This window comes from Gavia stellata, chromosome 19 (assembly GCF_030936135.1).
Source record: "Gavia stellata isolate bGavSte3 chromosome 19, bGavSte3.hap2, whole genome shotgun sequence".
Lineage (NCBI taxonomy): Eukaryota > Metazoa > Chordata > Aves > Gaviiformes > Gaviidae > Gavia > Gavia stellata.
Genome location: NC_082612.1, coordinates 10704020 through 10721678, shown reverse-complemented (window position 1 = coordinate 10721678; position 17659 = coordinate 10704020).

Below are 17659 nucleotides of genomic sequence, written 5' to 3'. Positions count from 1 at the left end.
ATTTCATCTTTCATTTGCTCAAGCCTTTTTCCCATAAACTTATACAACTTCTAACTTTTATTATTGCCAGACACATACAAGCAGCTGCTCCAGAGCATCTAGGTTGAGACAATTTTTAAATTTCTTACAAACGTTGTAATAATAAGCTCTATGTTAAACCGTATGAGCTTGAACCTCATTCCATTAGCAATTTTCTAAATGCTTACTGTGTACACATTCCTGAAAAACAGCTGAAAATTACACTTCATAGGCAGAGAGATAAATGGTAGGTGCGCTGAACTGTAAACTTCTAGAGTAGTTAACTATGACAAACGTGGCTAGTAACTGAATTTCTACTCTCTCTGCAAAACCTGATTTCGAATTACAAGATACTTGATACTGTATGTTTATATTGTGCATTTACTGAATTACAAAAGCTTCATAAAACAAGATGCCCTTAAGGCAGAAACTGGCAGTGTGGCATCATGACAGTCCCTCAGTATTACTTCAGTATTTGATGCCAGTATGCTCAAGACACACAAGCAGTGTGGGACCAATACATGTTTTGCAAGCTAAATAAGGCTTCCACTTTTTATACAAAAAGCAAAAGAAAGGTAAAGACAGTCAGTATTCTGCCAGACATTTGATAACCACACTCTACTCTGTGCTGTGGGCTCTCAACCTAGATAAAAATAAATGTGCCAGAGAGATGCAGAGCTGAGCTTTGACGTCTGTGGTCCCTTCAGCTAGGCTGAAACTAGACAGTCGGGCTTCACAAAGGATTCACAGAAAATAACTCATTCCAATAATTCAATTTAATTGACTGAATGAATCAAGAGTTTTGTTATTTCTGTAAAAAGCTGGTCATGTTTTCAAGATCTGAACAAAATGACAGTTAGTCAAATCAGTTTCATTCTACATTTCTTTGCAGAATAGCTTTCCTCAACTACGGGTTAGTAAAACCAGAGTAACTTACAGACGATTCCACATTCCAGCTGCACCACGTTTTTCTGGTCACCATTTTCTGAGAGCCTGGTCCAGGACAAGTACATGTCAGCATAGCTTATGATAGAGAGAGAAAGGCATGCAATATGAGAAAAAAATTCTACACATTGGCCATGAAAACTAAAGATGCATGCTTCATCGCACAGATAACATATATACACACACACACATTTTTACTTTTATGTTTTGCTTGATGCAATTGTGCATTGTAGTCTTTTGCAAAAAGAAGTAGAAGGTTATGAATGCAGAGAAAGATATGTCCTTTAGAACAGGATTTGTAAAATTATTGTTCGCAGTATGCAATAGGAATTTCTTTTTTTCTGTTGAAAGACAGAAAAAAGTTAAATAAAGGTATCCAGGGGTTTAGAAACATTTACTGTGTCAGACAATTCAATAGAAAAGGGCTCTACTGTATTATTACTTTTTTCTCCACTGGGGAGACCACATATGCATCATATTTTTTCGTTGCTGGTTTTTTCATACAAAAGGCAGTAATATAGCTTTTGACGTTTGGTAGGTATTAAGATAAGGAATCTAATTCTAAATGTAACTCCAAGATTTCTTGAAGCTCAGATATGCACTGCATTGGGGGAATTATACATTTATTAGTTTCAGTTCACTCTCTTTTCTGCACTGAAATTTTCTGCTTGGTTCTTTTCTGTGACTTGATTGAGCAGGGATGATTTTTCTTTCTATTTTTTTGATTTTAATAAAAAAGTCATTTTGGACTGCAACTCCTCAACAGCCTAAAGTGCATGCCATGAAATGGTTACAAAGGCCGATAGCAGTCTTGACAATGCAAAATCTTCCGTGCTTTTGACATTGGATGTGTGTGTTGTGGATAAGTGGTGTCAGAATAAAACAACCAGATAGCAATCGGCAGTCTTACAAGTGAAACTCTGTAAAACTCCTCAAAAGCCTGCCATCATGGGCCTGATCACAGACTCCAGTGTGCAGTTTTACATTAGAAAGAGCATGGGATATTGTCTTAAAATGTACCAAAATGGTCTGACTCACATCAAAGTTAAAAAGACATACCAGAAACAATGCAGCACTGTAGGATACAGTAGCATATCCTCTGTACAACACTTTCTATGTATGCCCTAGCCTAAAATAAAGTCCTACGCACATCAACTGCTGTAAGCAGTGGTTACATTTGTAGAAAAAAATGGGGTGACAGAATGACACAGGACATAGCTGTGTATAACATCACTCACTCTTCCCTGTGAGTGGAAAACTGTCCCACAGGCCAAGCTGCAGTCACATTTTCCAGGACAGGCAATGGTCAAATTTGGGGAATGTACAAGACTCTTTGCCAAATGCCTGCAACTGAGAAGCTATTGAGACCAATTTAAATCACTGCTTTTAATGATCCCTAGACTAATGACCTAGTTCCATGGAACATGAGTATTTTACAGAGGTCTTACCCTGTTAAAGCAACTGAATAATCTAGACAACATACCTGACACAGACAGAAAAGCCAAGCGAGCTTGAATCTTCAATCATCACTCAAATAAATGCTTGTTGTAAATGGAGGATCTGAAAGTGATAGAGCCTGGATTAGTAAGAGAAACAGGATCATTGAAAACAATATTTCCTCAGGACTTGTGCCTTCAAAGTTCTCTTACATGCGTGGGAAGTAATGTATCTGTGCTCAAGACAGAATTTCTACTCTTTTTTTTAAATTTCTGCCCAAATAAGCAAACTAAAGACCTGACGTTTCTAGCTACTCGGAGTCCCAAGGTAGCGGCCTGGGCGTGTGAAGAAGCAGCAGTCAGAAGATCCCAGACACTGAAATCTTTCAAGAACCATATTCCAATGAAGAGTGACGTGTTTGTACCCTAGAGTATATTGCCCTCGGAGTTTCAGAACTCTCTCCAGACACAGCCAGGGACACAAAGACTGGGTCCATTTTAAGTGGACTGATCAATCACAGTGCTGTGCGGGAAAGGACCAACTTAAGAGCAGGTTATATAGAGAAAAAGCTCTTTTAGACCTTTAAGGTGAAAATGACCTTCCTGCCTTTATTTGCCTCTCCTCAGTGTTTTCCTTTCCTGAGATCACTGGAAACTTGCAGCATCTGATTTACTCTGTTGCTTAACAGATGGGCTCTGCTGGCAGCTTTCATGGTCTGAGTGCCACTCTTGGCTGTTGCGCCAAAAAAGGCAATTCTCTTCTCACCTTTTATAGTGTTTTTAATTTGTCTTCCAGGTTTCTCTATTGCTGCTATTACATAAATAAAATTTACCCAAAAAGTTGTATTAAAAATATTTTGATAATTTAAAACTACAAATAGCTGTTAAACATAAATATATAAGAAAGAAAAGACTGTTATTTTGATCCTTTGTATTTGTTCATTTGAAATTTGGAAGAAGGAGGAAAAAATCTTGGTCCTTACCCCCAACAGAGAGAAATTAATTCAGATCTCCCATGTTTTGAGTCGATGATTGAAACATCTTGTGATTATACTTAAAATGAACAGTTTTGTGGGTTTTTTTCCTGCGGCTGTATTTTAGTAAGGACGAGCCAAGCTTAGTTAGCCACTGCTACAGAGCGTGCAGTGTGTGCACAGCCCTTGCTTTCTCCTTTCAGACAGGTGGAGATAGTTAACAACCGGCTGTGGAGCACGTATCTCAGGTTTACATAGAGGCCAGAAATTAGGCATGTGCCAGCGCTTTCTTTTCCTATCTGATTTGCTCCACATCTCTTGTGTGATTTTTGGATTATTGTTCCAAGGTACTTAACCATCTTCACCGTCTGTACTGATGCAGTGGGAGCCTAATGTAGACAGTGCAACTTCAAGGCATTGCAACAATCAAGTTGGGGATATTAAGATGCTTCAGATTTTGCCCTGGGTCTGCAAACTGGCTGTCAGATTCAACTGATGGTTTCATACAGCTGCTCTTTGTTAAGGTAATAAAATACATTTTGCAATCAAATAACATATCCAGTACACTACAACATGGAAGAAAGAACTTTAGTTCTTCTTCAGACTCGTCTAAGATTAGAATCTAGTCTTAGATTTGTAAACAAATGAAAGAAAATCTCATCCATCATTAGAAGTATTCTTATTATATCCTGACAGGGTTATCACATCCTTTTAGAGACAAGCTATTACCGTGACCATGTTTTAGTAGAATTTATACAATTGGCAAAAATATATATTTAGTCTTAGATTTACATATTACAATATCCTCCAGCGTTTTGCTTTTGCTTATCTAGTTCCTTTATTTAGCTAATTTCCTGCTGAGCTTCTCTCATCTCCCCAGTTCAAGTTACAGGGAGATCAAGAGAGAATCAAATCCGTCCACTTTATATGTCTTGAGGCCAAACATCTGCCTGAATGGGATGCAAAATATGTTGAAAGATTGTGGCTTGTTGCTCATGACTTTTCCCCCCCCCTTCAGATGCCTGTGATGCATTTCATTTAAAGTTACTAAAACGAATTTTAAAGGATACATCTTACAGACGTTAAGCATGCTGCTTCATTTTGACTAAATTCTCTTAGGACCCAGTAAGTACAAAAAGCCACTGAAAATGGAATACTGTTTTTCTAAATGAAAGGTCACATAAATGTATAAAACCTCTCATTTTCGAAAATAAAAGATAATAATAAATAGACTATTCTGTGTTCATGGAAGATTATTATAAAGAAGTAGTCTTTTTTTGACTCAGCCTTCAGTTACAAATAACCTGCTATGGCACACACGAGAAGATTAACAGATGGATGGGTTACAGCTAGATCTTAATAATAACAGACATCATCTGTATCACAGCCTTCAGGAAAAAAAGTGCTTGTTGCCATTGTCTTTGGATCTTCTGTTACAATTAAATGTTTCTTTAGCGTATGTGAAAAAACAAACCATCAGTATTACTTGATTTTTGGGATCTTTTGCTTGTTCTTCACCCGAAAATAAAATGGTAAGGCTTCCTATTCATTTAATTCAACCTTCATGTATATTTTATTTTGTATTGGACAATACACACACAAAAACTCTAAAAGGAAACAAGGTGAACTGAGTAAAAGAGAAAAAAACCCATCCACTCAGAGCAGTCACATTAACAGTGGTGAGCGGTGCAGCTTTGAGCTCGCTTCCTTCTTTGACCACTCTGCCTGATTCTCTGCGAGGAACAAGCGTACCGTCACTCAGAATAACAAAACACTCAATCTCTTCTTCAACCGAAATCAGATCAGCTCAATTTCACAGGGAAGGCAAGAATTATTAAACGCTTCAGACAACTATGCAAATGTCCTTTGTTTTACAGTCAAAAAGGCAAGATATTTTCAGCTGGACTGTACACAAAAATTAGCAAGGAGGTCAGACTTTAAAAAGGAATTAATACGAAGGACTTCTGTTCATTTCCACTTTCCTGAAATATGTATAGTCTTTTAAAACACATCAGGTTTTTTGAAAGGCTATGAACAGACTTACTGCTAAAATAAAGAAAAACATAGCAAGCATAGTAAGAATTATGGTTTTTAGTCAATCTTTAGCAGTAATTTTCCTCTGCATTGAAACAGATCTTACCTAAAATGGATCAAATTAGGTGAGAAAAAGGGTAAGATCAAACAGAAACTTTACAGAATGTGTGAACAGTTGAAGTAATGAAAATTTAGAAAGCATGTAGTCACCACAATACATGAAAGTGTGAAGACATTCTTGAATCTTTGTCTAGAAAAAAAGATTGGAAAATTATTTTTAAGTAGTGAAATGTAACTTAGGCTATTACGTGACATTGAATTCTGGCCACATGTTTCTTTATACCTATTCCTTTTTGACCAGACAGTTCAAGGGTGTTTTTCTGCTGCTAGATGAACTAGCTAGGAAAAATACCATGATGTTATGTACACAGTTTACAACCTACATTTCTCCTTTCATTTGGGCATGGCTGCTTCACACAACATGGTTGTGAACAGCATAATGAGATGAGATGACAAAACAGCTTACAAGACTATTACAGGCTAGGAGAGGAGAAGGAATGGGTATCGTGCATCTATTCGTGGTTTATGCTGCTGCCAGTCACTGCAGCATCTCAGCATGACCTCCAACTTCTTTTAATACAAATTCTCTGCCTTGAAAGTGCTATATAAATTGGAATTAAAAAGGAGTTTTCCTTCATAGTGAACATAAATATAAATAAACACCTGCAAAATAAGCAGATGAAACATATAATGAAGGCTTTTTGGACTTCAGGCCTTACTCTTCAATGCTGCTATTCCTTTTCATAATTCAGCTTCTCAGTTTTCTTCAGTGCTTTTCTAAATAGAATTTTAAATGCACAGACTATTGATTCAATTGATTCTATTGGCTATTTCATGTCAACCTGTATTTAGATGATACGAGGTGGGTATGTCAGAGTTAATTTCATTTTCAGCACACTTACTTTGTGGCTAAGCAGTAGCAAGGAAAAAGAACAGAAATCATTATAAAAAGTTGTTCTAATTTTGGGCTTCATTTTCTTCCCTTGAAGCATGAGATTTATTCTTTTATAATATGTATTTTCCACCTTCATGAGTTTTCCTCTCCATCTTCCTTTTGTCCATTGCTACTTAAAGCTGTTTAACGTTTTTAGCATATTTCTGATGTGATTTCACTGATGCCATTGTTATTTCTGAAAAATGTGGAAATCAGTGAATTAAACAATGAAATCTATGTTTATATTTTTGTACTTAGGTTATGCTTTTACCTAATACCCATTTAAGCACTGTGTAATTCAACACAGGAATCACATAGAATTCCACAAAACAAGATGACTCATTTTTCTTTTCAATATACCAAGGCTTCTTTACACAAGCAATGATTTTCCTCCTCATTCCCCCTCTTTTCCTCACCCTCCTCAAACATACATTAAGCCATGAAACAAAGAATCAAGATACAAAAAAGTGCTAGACAGCACTGAAATTGCAGATTGGTCATGGGATTCCATATGACTTAAGACGAGTGAAATTTCTTTTTTATCATTTTATAAGAAGAAGCGGCCACTATAAAAACTGGAGAAAATACTGATGTTGAGTTTCCTAGATTGTTACAAAGATTAATCGAAAGTTTGCAGAAGGAGCACAGACTATCTCCCATTGCTATTAGACAAATGCAAATTTGAATGAATGAGACAGACAGCTGTACAAAGAAGAGTTGATGGTGTTCTGGTAAATGCTGTATGACAAATACTGCCTAATCAGATACATTTCAAAACCGGCTATGTTTTTATTCAAAGACAGAAAAATTCAGAAATCCAAAGAAAAAAATCAGTGCACCAAAGTACTGTGCTACACTGTCAGTAGCAAAATGAAGAAAAGCGGCAGATGCTATCAGAAACTGTGGAGAACTGCCTCTGTCCAGGTTAACTCACACAGAAACAGTTCAGGAGCTACTAAAATAGTTTTTACTCTATTCCCCTGTCCTTTATGATGCCAAGCCACTTTTACTAGTAAGATCGAATGGTGTGGCCAGCTTGAAGACGGTTAGCATTTCTCATATAAGCACCCAAATGGGGAGCGTCCATCACTATTTCACATCATGTGGCATGTCAGTGTTACTCTTTGTGCCAACAGGTATTATCACTTTCAGAGAGAAGCTCCTACGCTCTCATGTTCTTGAAGTTTTTGAGGAAGAGTTGTCTAAATTATTTTGCCTTTGACTAGAACAATTTAGACATACTAAATACTTCTAACTGCTCTTTAAAAATAATTTTGCATAGAGACCACAGTATGTATAATACACTCATATCTAACCTGATTTTAATTAATGTCTCTGTTAATTTCAGGTAAAAAATGCTGACATTCTCAATATATTTCATGTTCAGTTTACTTTAATATTGTATTTAGTAAGCATCTAATTCACTCATTTAGAGCAGTTGTGTGAAACTAAACCATCAGACTTTGTCCCAGGTGCGTTTTGAACTTTTGTGACTAAGTAAAATGAAAGGGATAATGTAAAATATTTTGAAAGAACCAATAAATCTGGTAGGGAAAAGAATACCCATAAATGGAAAAATGATGCATGTCTTTTCATCACATAAAAAACATGGTTTGTATAGTACGGATTCTAAAAGTATAAAGTTTAAAATTACAAACAGTTATTATAGATAAACAGTGTTCAAAGTAATACACTAATCTCTGTGTTTTGTAAACCAATTATTTGGCTTGATAATGATATAGTCATAACAATATGATTGATTCTGTTTGCACATAAACAGTAGTCTATACCCAAGTAGCAAAGTAATATGCAAGAGCTCATACATGAGCTTTAGTCCCACAACCTGCATTATTACAGGAATGTTCCTATTGTTATATACAGGAACAATTACACATCCAACTTAAGGGTGGGTGTGTAAGCCATACTCTAAAATCTGTATCTAAGTAGAAGCAGAAAAAAAAGACCCTAAGAGAATAAACAGCCCCGTTCCCATTATGGAAAGGAAACTGAGCACACAGAATGAGTGGCTGACCTGGATCTTGGGAAGCTGTAAAGTACAATATCAAGCAGGTGATTATAGATGTAGCCTATATAACACAAATGATGTGCAATACAGCTTGACCGTAGGGATCATGAGAAGAAAGTTGGGATCTACGGTATATTATTCTTCCTTGTAGACAACTGTTAGAGTGTAAATGTAAATCAGACCTGATCTTCTCAAATGATTGCTCTAGGAAGTGAGAATAGCCATAGCATCATCTGAGAGAAAAACGCACGGGAAAACAAGAGTGGACTATGTACAAGGGGAGGCGATGTGAGGGTGTGCTGGCTCTGGTCACAAGGTCATTTGCTAGCAGCAACAAACATCGCAGTAGTCTTGATGCAGCTGGCTGCTACCATGTACTCAGAGCTAAACCACATCCCCCCCCAGTCTCTGTATTTTTAAAATGTAGACTAACTCTGTTAGGAAATAAAAGGTTATAAGCAGTTTTAAAAAAATCACTCTCAAAAGTTAATTTTTATAAAACAAAAATAAGTATAAATAACATTACAAAGCAAAGCTTGAACAAAGACTATGGAGAATGAAAAAATCCCATCCTTTCTATTTGCTCTGAGTGTCTTCACCTTGTAATAAAGAATATTGGACACAATTCTAATATAACTTAATTTGAAGATAACCACAGGCACTTTTTAGCTATCTTGTTTGTGACATCAGTCTGGTTATGGGAAATTCATCCATGTTTTAGCTCAAAGCACCTGCTAATTTAGACCCAGAAAGACTATAAATCGTGCAATTATCCCCTTTAAAACTTTTACACACTGGGTAGCATCCACAGCATAATGGTGAACAATGGCAATAGTTTCCATGCTTTAAATGTTGTTTTCTTCACTTCAAAACAGCAATTTAAGTGTAAACAGTAGAAAGGTGAATAAGGCCAATGACCAGTAACAGAAATTTTGTCCGAACAGATATCTTTTTATGAAGAAACTTTAGAAGTCAAACAAGGAAACTCCTAAATATCTGGTGCGGCTGGTGTAACAGTCATTAATTGTGTAACTCACCTTTATTCTGTCTCAAGTATCTACCATTGGGCCTCAGACCACTGGAGGGACACGTTTTGGTGTAGAGTTCTTAAACCTAAATAAATGAATAAATAAATAAAAACAGCAACCTGGCCTCTAGGAAAGCTGTAATTACTTTAAATTGTCATGAGTTTTCCTTTGGATGCACAAATCCGGAGCACCCCTGTAGGTCCCTGCCTTAATCCAGTCTGGTGTTACTAATTTAAATCCCTTACCATCCTTTTTAAGGCACAAAACCCTATAGAAAATATCACTGAAGAGATTGCTCTCAATATAGTACTGCATGTGACTTCAACAATTTGACACAAACAAGGTTAGTACTTAAACACAAGAAATGGGCTTACATCCTATTCTTTGTACCTTTGTAGTCCGAACATCTATATAGCGTATTCTGATAATTTAATGTTTAATAATAATAATAATCCCACCCCTGCTGATTGGACCAGCCATCTAGTATGCAGCCATCTGACCCAAGACATGACTATAGATAACTTACAGAAACTAAACAGAATCAACAATGACTAAACCCTGTCCTCCCAGTGTTAACACACACAAATATTAAATGATATAGAAATACCAATGTAAACAAATAATAAGGTAGCCTTCACTTCCATTCCGTCAAAGCCAAGAAGAAAATCATTATGAATTTTGGGTTTCTGTACCTCATTGCAATTGGGGACCTGTTAGGAACCCAAATGTGCTTCCATCACATCATAGCGTCTTTGGTATCAGATGCACAGGTTTGGATGAGAGAGCAACAGAGCTCTGGTACACCTCTTCCTGTGATTGTACCTCTGCATGCCCACCACCTCCACCTAGATAGCAGGCAGCTGCACACCACAGCCCACCCTGAAGCCAATCTCCCAGTCATTTACACCAGGACCCCTTTCCTTTTCAATTAATTATTGCCTACGGGAGTGGGAGAACTGGCGGTCAGCCAACGTGAGGCCAGGACACAAACAGTGCAAGGGCAGAGATCCAGGAGTCAGGAAGGCTGCCAGGCTCTTCACTGCAGACCTACTACTGATGGACATGCAAGGGGGTGGAGGAGCAGTGCTTTACAGCCTAATCCAGCTCTTTTCTGCAAGCATGTTTGGAAAGCGTAGTGTGGACATGCTAGTTCACATTACCAGATGAATCTCAAGTCTCATCAAAGGTACTGATGTGAAAAAGGCGCTTAACTGAACTTTAGCTTTTGATCAGGTAACAGTGCTTATAGGCATTTTACCAGATCACAGGATTAAATGCATCAGATTAGGATCCTGTTCTTCACAAAATCACATCTTTGTGCAAAGTTCATTTTCAATGTCATGCTTCTTTCTTGACTCAGTTATTGCTTGGAAGCAAAAAAAAAAAAAAAATTAAATGCACACTTTCATGCTATCCATTTGATATATACAAATGCATTTGTGTATTTGGTGTTTAGACAGCACACACTGCTATAAATAACGTTTTAGCCCAGTAATGACTAGGTTAAAAATCTGTTCATGAGAATGCAAAATAAAATCCAAAACCCCATATTTGGTAACATAAAGCTTCAAAATATTTCTGGAACTTATGGATTTAATTGCCAACAAATGTTAAATAAGGGTGGATTTTTTTATTAGCTAATTCTTTTGGTAGAAATCTGTGTGGACAGAGTCACCATTCTCACAATCTGAAATAATTTCACAAAGATTGCATGAATCTGAGGGCTACATGTTTTATTTGTTGACTGTAATCCTAAAATTTGTGGATAAGTTTATTTTGCTAACAAAGAATCATGACATTTCATTGTATGTTTTTTTACCTAGCAATGTACTGTATTATTGTCTGGATTTTTAATAAAAATTGGTATTTAAAAACATATTCTGTGCTTCTCTTTTGTCTTCTCCTATAAGAACACTGTTAATTTCTTCTATTCTTGCATCCTCCCGGTCACTATCCTCTGAAATACTTATAGTGCAGAGGTGATGCAAAAGGTGCGGGAACTAGTGGCAAATCCTCAGTTAGCATTAATTTTTACAGCTCTGTGAAAGGTATGCTTTTATGTGGGACATCGGAATAAGAGTGGTAAATGCGTGTTCCTGTAAAACTGTTTTGAAATTCTGGGGAAGGTTTCAGACCACCATGTAAAATGTCAGACTACACACTGTGTAAACTATCATAGCTCCACTGAAGTCAAATTGAGGTTACAGCATCATGATTTCGAGCTTGGCATTTTGTAGCCTAGCATGCTGCTGTAGTCTCATACAAAATCTTCATATATAATTTAACATTTTAAAGTGCTCTTTTTTCTCTGTATTTTGACTGACAAACAACAACTTGCTTGCTGCATGTTCTGTTGTACGCTGTACTTTTTTGCTTTCTGCTGTGTGGATAAAAGAACATTTGTTTTTTATGCTACACACACCGCACTGTTACCTCCATTATCTTTATGCAACTTTTTTTTTTTTTTGACTGTGAGCAAACATGTCCACCCTCTTAGCAGTTCCCTGGATCAGTATTTTGTTTGCTAATGAACTGAGTGTGATGAGCTATATGAACAGCTTTCTCTGCTATCAGATTGTACTCTGGACCTTAATGACAGTTCCTTATCAACAGTTCCAATTACCAATGAATCCCTAATTCGTTCTTCTTTGTCTACCCACATTTCACAACACTTAGCCAGTTGTCACAACATCCTAAGAAAAGCCTTTATTGATCATTCCCTTTTTTGATACATAATCTTCTCGTGTCTCCCTTTCACAACAGCTTATTTCTACAATTTTTTGATCTCGGTACATGAGAACATGATAAACAAGCACCTGCTGCTCCCCTACTGTGATAGTCTGTCTGTTACTGTCCCTGTTACCTTTGGAAGCTATAACAATGATCGCCTCGTGCAAGCTACAACAAACTGTAAACTGAAATCAAAACTTTCAGAAAACTTACACGTAAGCTACAACTGAGATTTTGCTGCTAATGAAATATTTAATGTCATGTATACAGTGTTATTGACATATAGGGACATGAGAATTGGGAACTTCCCGATTCTGGTATTCAAAAATAACAATGTTACACTTCCTCTGCTATTCTAACCTGGCACATGGGGTCATTAGGTCTTCCTACTACATCCTCGCTTGGGCTTGGCTTTTCAGAAGATCCTTTGGGAGTTCAGCATCCCAAAGCTTACAGGTAGAATACTTACAAGGAACCATACTTATACACTAAATGGGGTTATTTTTGTTTAGGTTCATTTCAAGAGCCCCTGGCACATTTATCCTACATTATTTTTTTCCCAAAAAACTTTCTAGGGCAGTTTTTTTCAGCAGCGGGAAAAAAACAAACCCTCTTCCATGTTCTGTGGAACAGGTACAAGGGAAAAAACTGGTTGCACTTAATAATGGGTCTCCATGCAGTTCGATTTATTCAAGTAATTTTTTTCATTTTTTGCACCAAATAAGGTTCCAAGGCTTCTAAAAATTCTGAAGCGATCATTGTTTAAGGTGCTTTATGCAATTAATCCTGCATCTTTCCTCAAAGGACTATGCCAATATAAAACATGTTTTGTTTTGTTTAAAAAGATGATTGCTACAGAAAAGCCTCCTGTACCCTTTTCTTCCATGAAAAGCAGATGGTGTGTTAATGCATAAAACATACAAAACTGTGTCTTGGAGTGCAGTTTCAGACTATGCTCAGTATGCAGGCTCTTTAAATTAAAATGTTATTATACAAGCCTTTAGATCTTTCATCTCTTATCTTTCCTCCATCAACAAAAAGTACACGCCAGTAGAAGACAAACTAGAAAATCTATGCTGTTTAGCATCTCATTTCGTTTTTAGCATCTCATTTTGGTTTTAGCAGTATCACCCCCAGACCCAAGTGACAAAAATCTAGATCAAATCATTAGGAGTCACTCCTGTGGTTCTTTTAATTAAGTATAAAGCAAAGTTTTAGAGCACCAGTAACAAAAATTAAAACAAGAACTCAGTAAAGAGAGATCACACAGAATTAAGCTTTATACTTCCCATTTCAAAAACATGACATTCATCAGCTTTCGCTATGAATTAAACATACATGTTGCTATACGTATACCCATTGGTTTGCAAGCATCTCTCTAGGCAAAACTGGTACTTGCAAAACCCTTGGTCTAGACGAGGCAATGCTTGAGGCAGTGATGGGACAGTAAGGGCACATGGCATGTATCCTAGATCGAGCACAGGAATATCAGCAGAGCTCGGCTGGCTGAAGCTAACACAAACCAGGCTTTGGTGAGCCAAGACTCAGGTTCCCATACCACATCCTTGGAGAACACGGGAAGACAAGATACATGGGAGATACTGATGTGCATGTCTGGTACAGATTGCCTCATCAGGAAGAAGAGGCAGATGAGGCCTTCTTCAGACATCTGGAAGGAGCCTTGCATGCTTCCAACCTCAGCTCTTTTGCAGCTCTGTGACAGACGGGGACTTGTGCTGGCAAGAATGAAAAGATGATCTGACTCAAGGTCACAAGCAAACTGAGGGACAAGCAGGGCAAGGACTAAAAGAGCTCCCATCAAAAATGTGTTTGCAGACCACTTCCTTGCCAAGTAGCATTTTTCTTTCCCTTAGGAGCAAGAGGGATATTAACTCACCAAGCACTTCTTTCTTCCTTAGCATGCATAAAGGATTTCTCAAACTAGAGTAGAAAGAAGAGGGAGCACCAAAGGACAAAATGTATTCTGTAAGCTAAGGACTGGGAAAAAAAAAAATGAGGACTGCTAGGTATGGTGACTACGCAAACAGTTAAGAAATCAATAGCATGTTGTTAACACAGGTTTCCAGAATGGAAAGAATAATGGATAGATGCAAAACTGTGCATAATTCATGGAATACACGTGTGGGGATTGGGGTTTTTTTCTTTCTTTTTTTTTTTTTTTAGGTAATGCAGGTAGTTTTCTCTTTTAGGGACTGCAGCAATGATCACTACAAAATGTTTAATATCTTTCAGACAAATTTTTTTGCCAGTCTCTTCATTGTCAAACACCATCACTCAAATCTGACCTTTAAATTGAGCCTACAAACCCACTCAAGCCGTAGTTCCAAATAGATGTGTTATCCTCAGGGACTGAGTCAATACAAAAACAGAAAACCAAAGTATTCCTTAGAGGAGCTATCTATTCTGGTAAGAAATGTTTTAAATATGAATGTCTCCTTCTAGGAAAAGCTAGAAGAATAATCAATTCTTACTAAAAGAAAAAATCCTAAGAGTCCACAGTTCCAGAAAGAAATCCTATCAATTGACACAATTGCACTGTAGATGAAAATTTTAAATAATCGCAAAAAATCTGTCCATCAGAGCTACAGAATGACAAATGCCCATGCCACAAGTGAGATGCCTCTCAGCTGAAACCTAACTGCTTTAACAAGACATTCAGAATGCTTTACAAGCAGGACACCACTGCAGCAGAATGGCAACACCATATACCACTGCAAATAGCCACTTTTCCTTCTGTTATCTACCAAAACAAGAGCCCTATGTGTTCAATCCAAGATGCATAAACATGATCTGGGTAGTTATGAATGCTATTTCCCCTAACCTAGCACGTTTCTTCAAATTTCCCCTTGTGCAGCACCTCTACATACAGCTGAAACTACGTTTTTCTGCGTATCACTCCATGTAAACAGGAATCAACCTCTAAGACGTGAGCTGATGTTTCTTATACCTCTGTTCCAGTAAGAGCAGTGTAAATTCCAGTGCTGAGGAGCACACTGTTTTGTTCTGTCTCTGGCCACAAAGATTCCTCATCCACTAGTAATAACAACACCAAATACACCCTGCACCAGATGAATTACTCAGCTACCTCAGATAAAATGGTGGATAGCATGAGAATTTCATGGTCAGAATGCAGGAAAGTTTTCTTTCTCTATTTTCTTCCAGTGTCTAGAATACTTCACTCAAATGTTACTCAGGCTACCAGTGCTAAAGGCCTGCAGAAGAATTCAGGCACTTAAGTAACTAAATAGCATTTCTGAAGCAGGATGCCTATTTGCCATCCAACACCGTAAGTGCCTTGGGTTTTCACAGTAAAATTACTTGGATATCTATGGTTGTGTTCATAACACAAAGTTCTTGAGCGACCTGAGCAGCAGCCAGCTAACAAAAGCCAACGCAGGCTTTCTTCTGCCTGCTTGTGTAAGCCTGCTCTAGCATGCAAACTCTGAAAAAGACACTGGTTTGAGAGCTACATAAAATGCTATGTGCGTCAGCAGATGCAAATTACACCTCTCACTTCAAGGTGATGGTTTTCCCAGGAAGATTAAGTCTTTCCCACTGGTGTTTTGGACAGTATAAAAAAACAACAGGTCACTGAATACATGTCAAGTATGCCCAACCACAAGAATCCTTTTCTGCTTTTCAGTACTGGTTTTCTATTTCCATGTGCAATGTGTTTCTGGTTGTTAGGGTCAACTGAACTGAATAAAAGTATTCAAGAATGTGCAGCCATGGGCCATTTTAACAGAAACTCTGCTTACACTCTGGCTAAAGCTTATATTCCAACTGTATTAACACAAAATAATTCCATAATTAATGGTTAATATGAACAGAGGTATAATTTTAACACGATTTGTCTATTTGAAGAAATATTTCAATGCTGACTTCATATTTATTAAACGAAAAGCTTTTTTTCTTTTTTCCTTTATGTTTTATTCATAAGATCCCCTTTTGCTTTTTCAGTTTAAATAAAGAACTGTGATTATCTGTAAAACTGATTGCTTAAAGTAATTAATCATTTTCCTTATGAAATTTCCTGGGTAAATTAAGGATCTTATAATTGAAGGGTTTTCTCTTGTGTAAATGGAACATGGTGAGAGCCTAGACTGAGAAATAAATGTACTGCCCAGACCCCTAGAGCTGTTTCTTTTATATTATTTTACTAGAAGAAATAGCTGTCTGACAGTAGTGCAATAAAGTATTGTTTTTAATGAATAGAAATTTATTGATATCTTCTTAATAATACTAATTTTCTAAAAAAGAAAATGTTTAGCCAATTTTTTTTTTTTTAAATAATCTAGTAACAACATTACTCTTGTACTCAGAGTTTATATTCAGCATGCAGGCCAATCATAAACATGGAGAATAAACTGATGTTTGCTTACAGGTACCTCAGCAAACTTAAACTGCAATTGCAGTGGCTTGCTCAGAGTCACTCCAATCTGTGTAACACAGGCTGGAACCACACCCAAAACTCCAGATTGCACGTAGTCATTTAACCAAAAGACTCCTCATTTTTTCCTAGGCCAAGGCCAATACTGTATGGTATCAGATAACCGTGTGAAAGGAAGAAGGAAGGCCATCAGAAAACCCTAAGACATTAAAGAGACAGAATGTATATGTGCACGTATACGTGTGCTTAAGCATGCTAAAAAAATGTAAATATCGAGACTGTTAAAATGAACAGGAGACCAAAACTTGTCTGCTCCCTGAGCTCATTAAGAAACAGCATTGTCTCTGAGATTCTTATTGATAAACAGTAGTGAGAAACATTAGACACTGAAAAATATGGAAATGGATAAGAAGATTTTGGAAACAACAGGAAGGAGTCAGAAGAAGGTGAGTAAGCAAAAAGATGTGGCAGTCAGTTTATGCAACCCCCACTGGAATAAATGCTTGTAATGGTGATCGAATGGTCGGATTTCAAACCCCCATGGGATAGCAAAAGATTACAAATTTAATGAGAGTTTAACAGAAGTACAATTGTAATAAGGGATTGTTTGTACTGATGTTTGCTACTAATTCAACTCTACTGTAAGTGAAAAAAAAAGTCTCTCTTATATTAGCTTCTTGGAGGGTTGACTGCAGCTCAGAGAATTTTCTCTGAGTGAATGCGTTGTTTAGCTCTTATTTACAGCATCATCAAAAAAGCAATAGCATGGTCGTGAAACATTATATCTAACAGGTTAATCAGAAAAACCTGCAATTAACGTAGTATTACCGATTTAGGTTTTGAAGCCAAATACTCAATTCCTGCCAAGCTACCCTACAGATAACATGGGTAAAAAGAGCTTCAGAAATTCAGTGAAGTCTCAGACGATGCTATAAACAGCCCCTTGCCAAGAAGGCAAAAATACCTGCATCCTTGGCCTGTGTGAGTTTCTACAACTCTATCTTATGTAACAGCCCAAGTTATCCAGTGTCCAAGAGGGAGAAGGAAATACAACTATTAATCC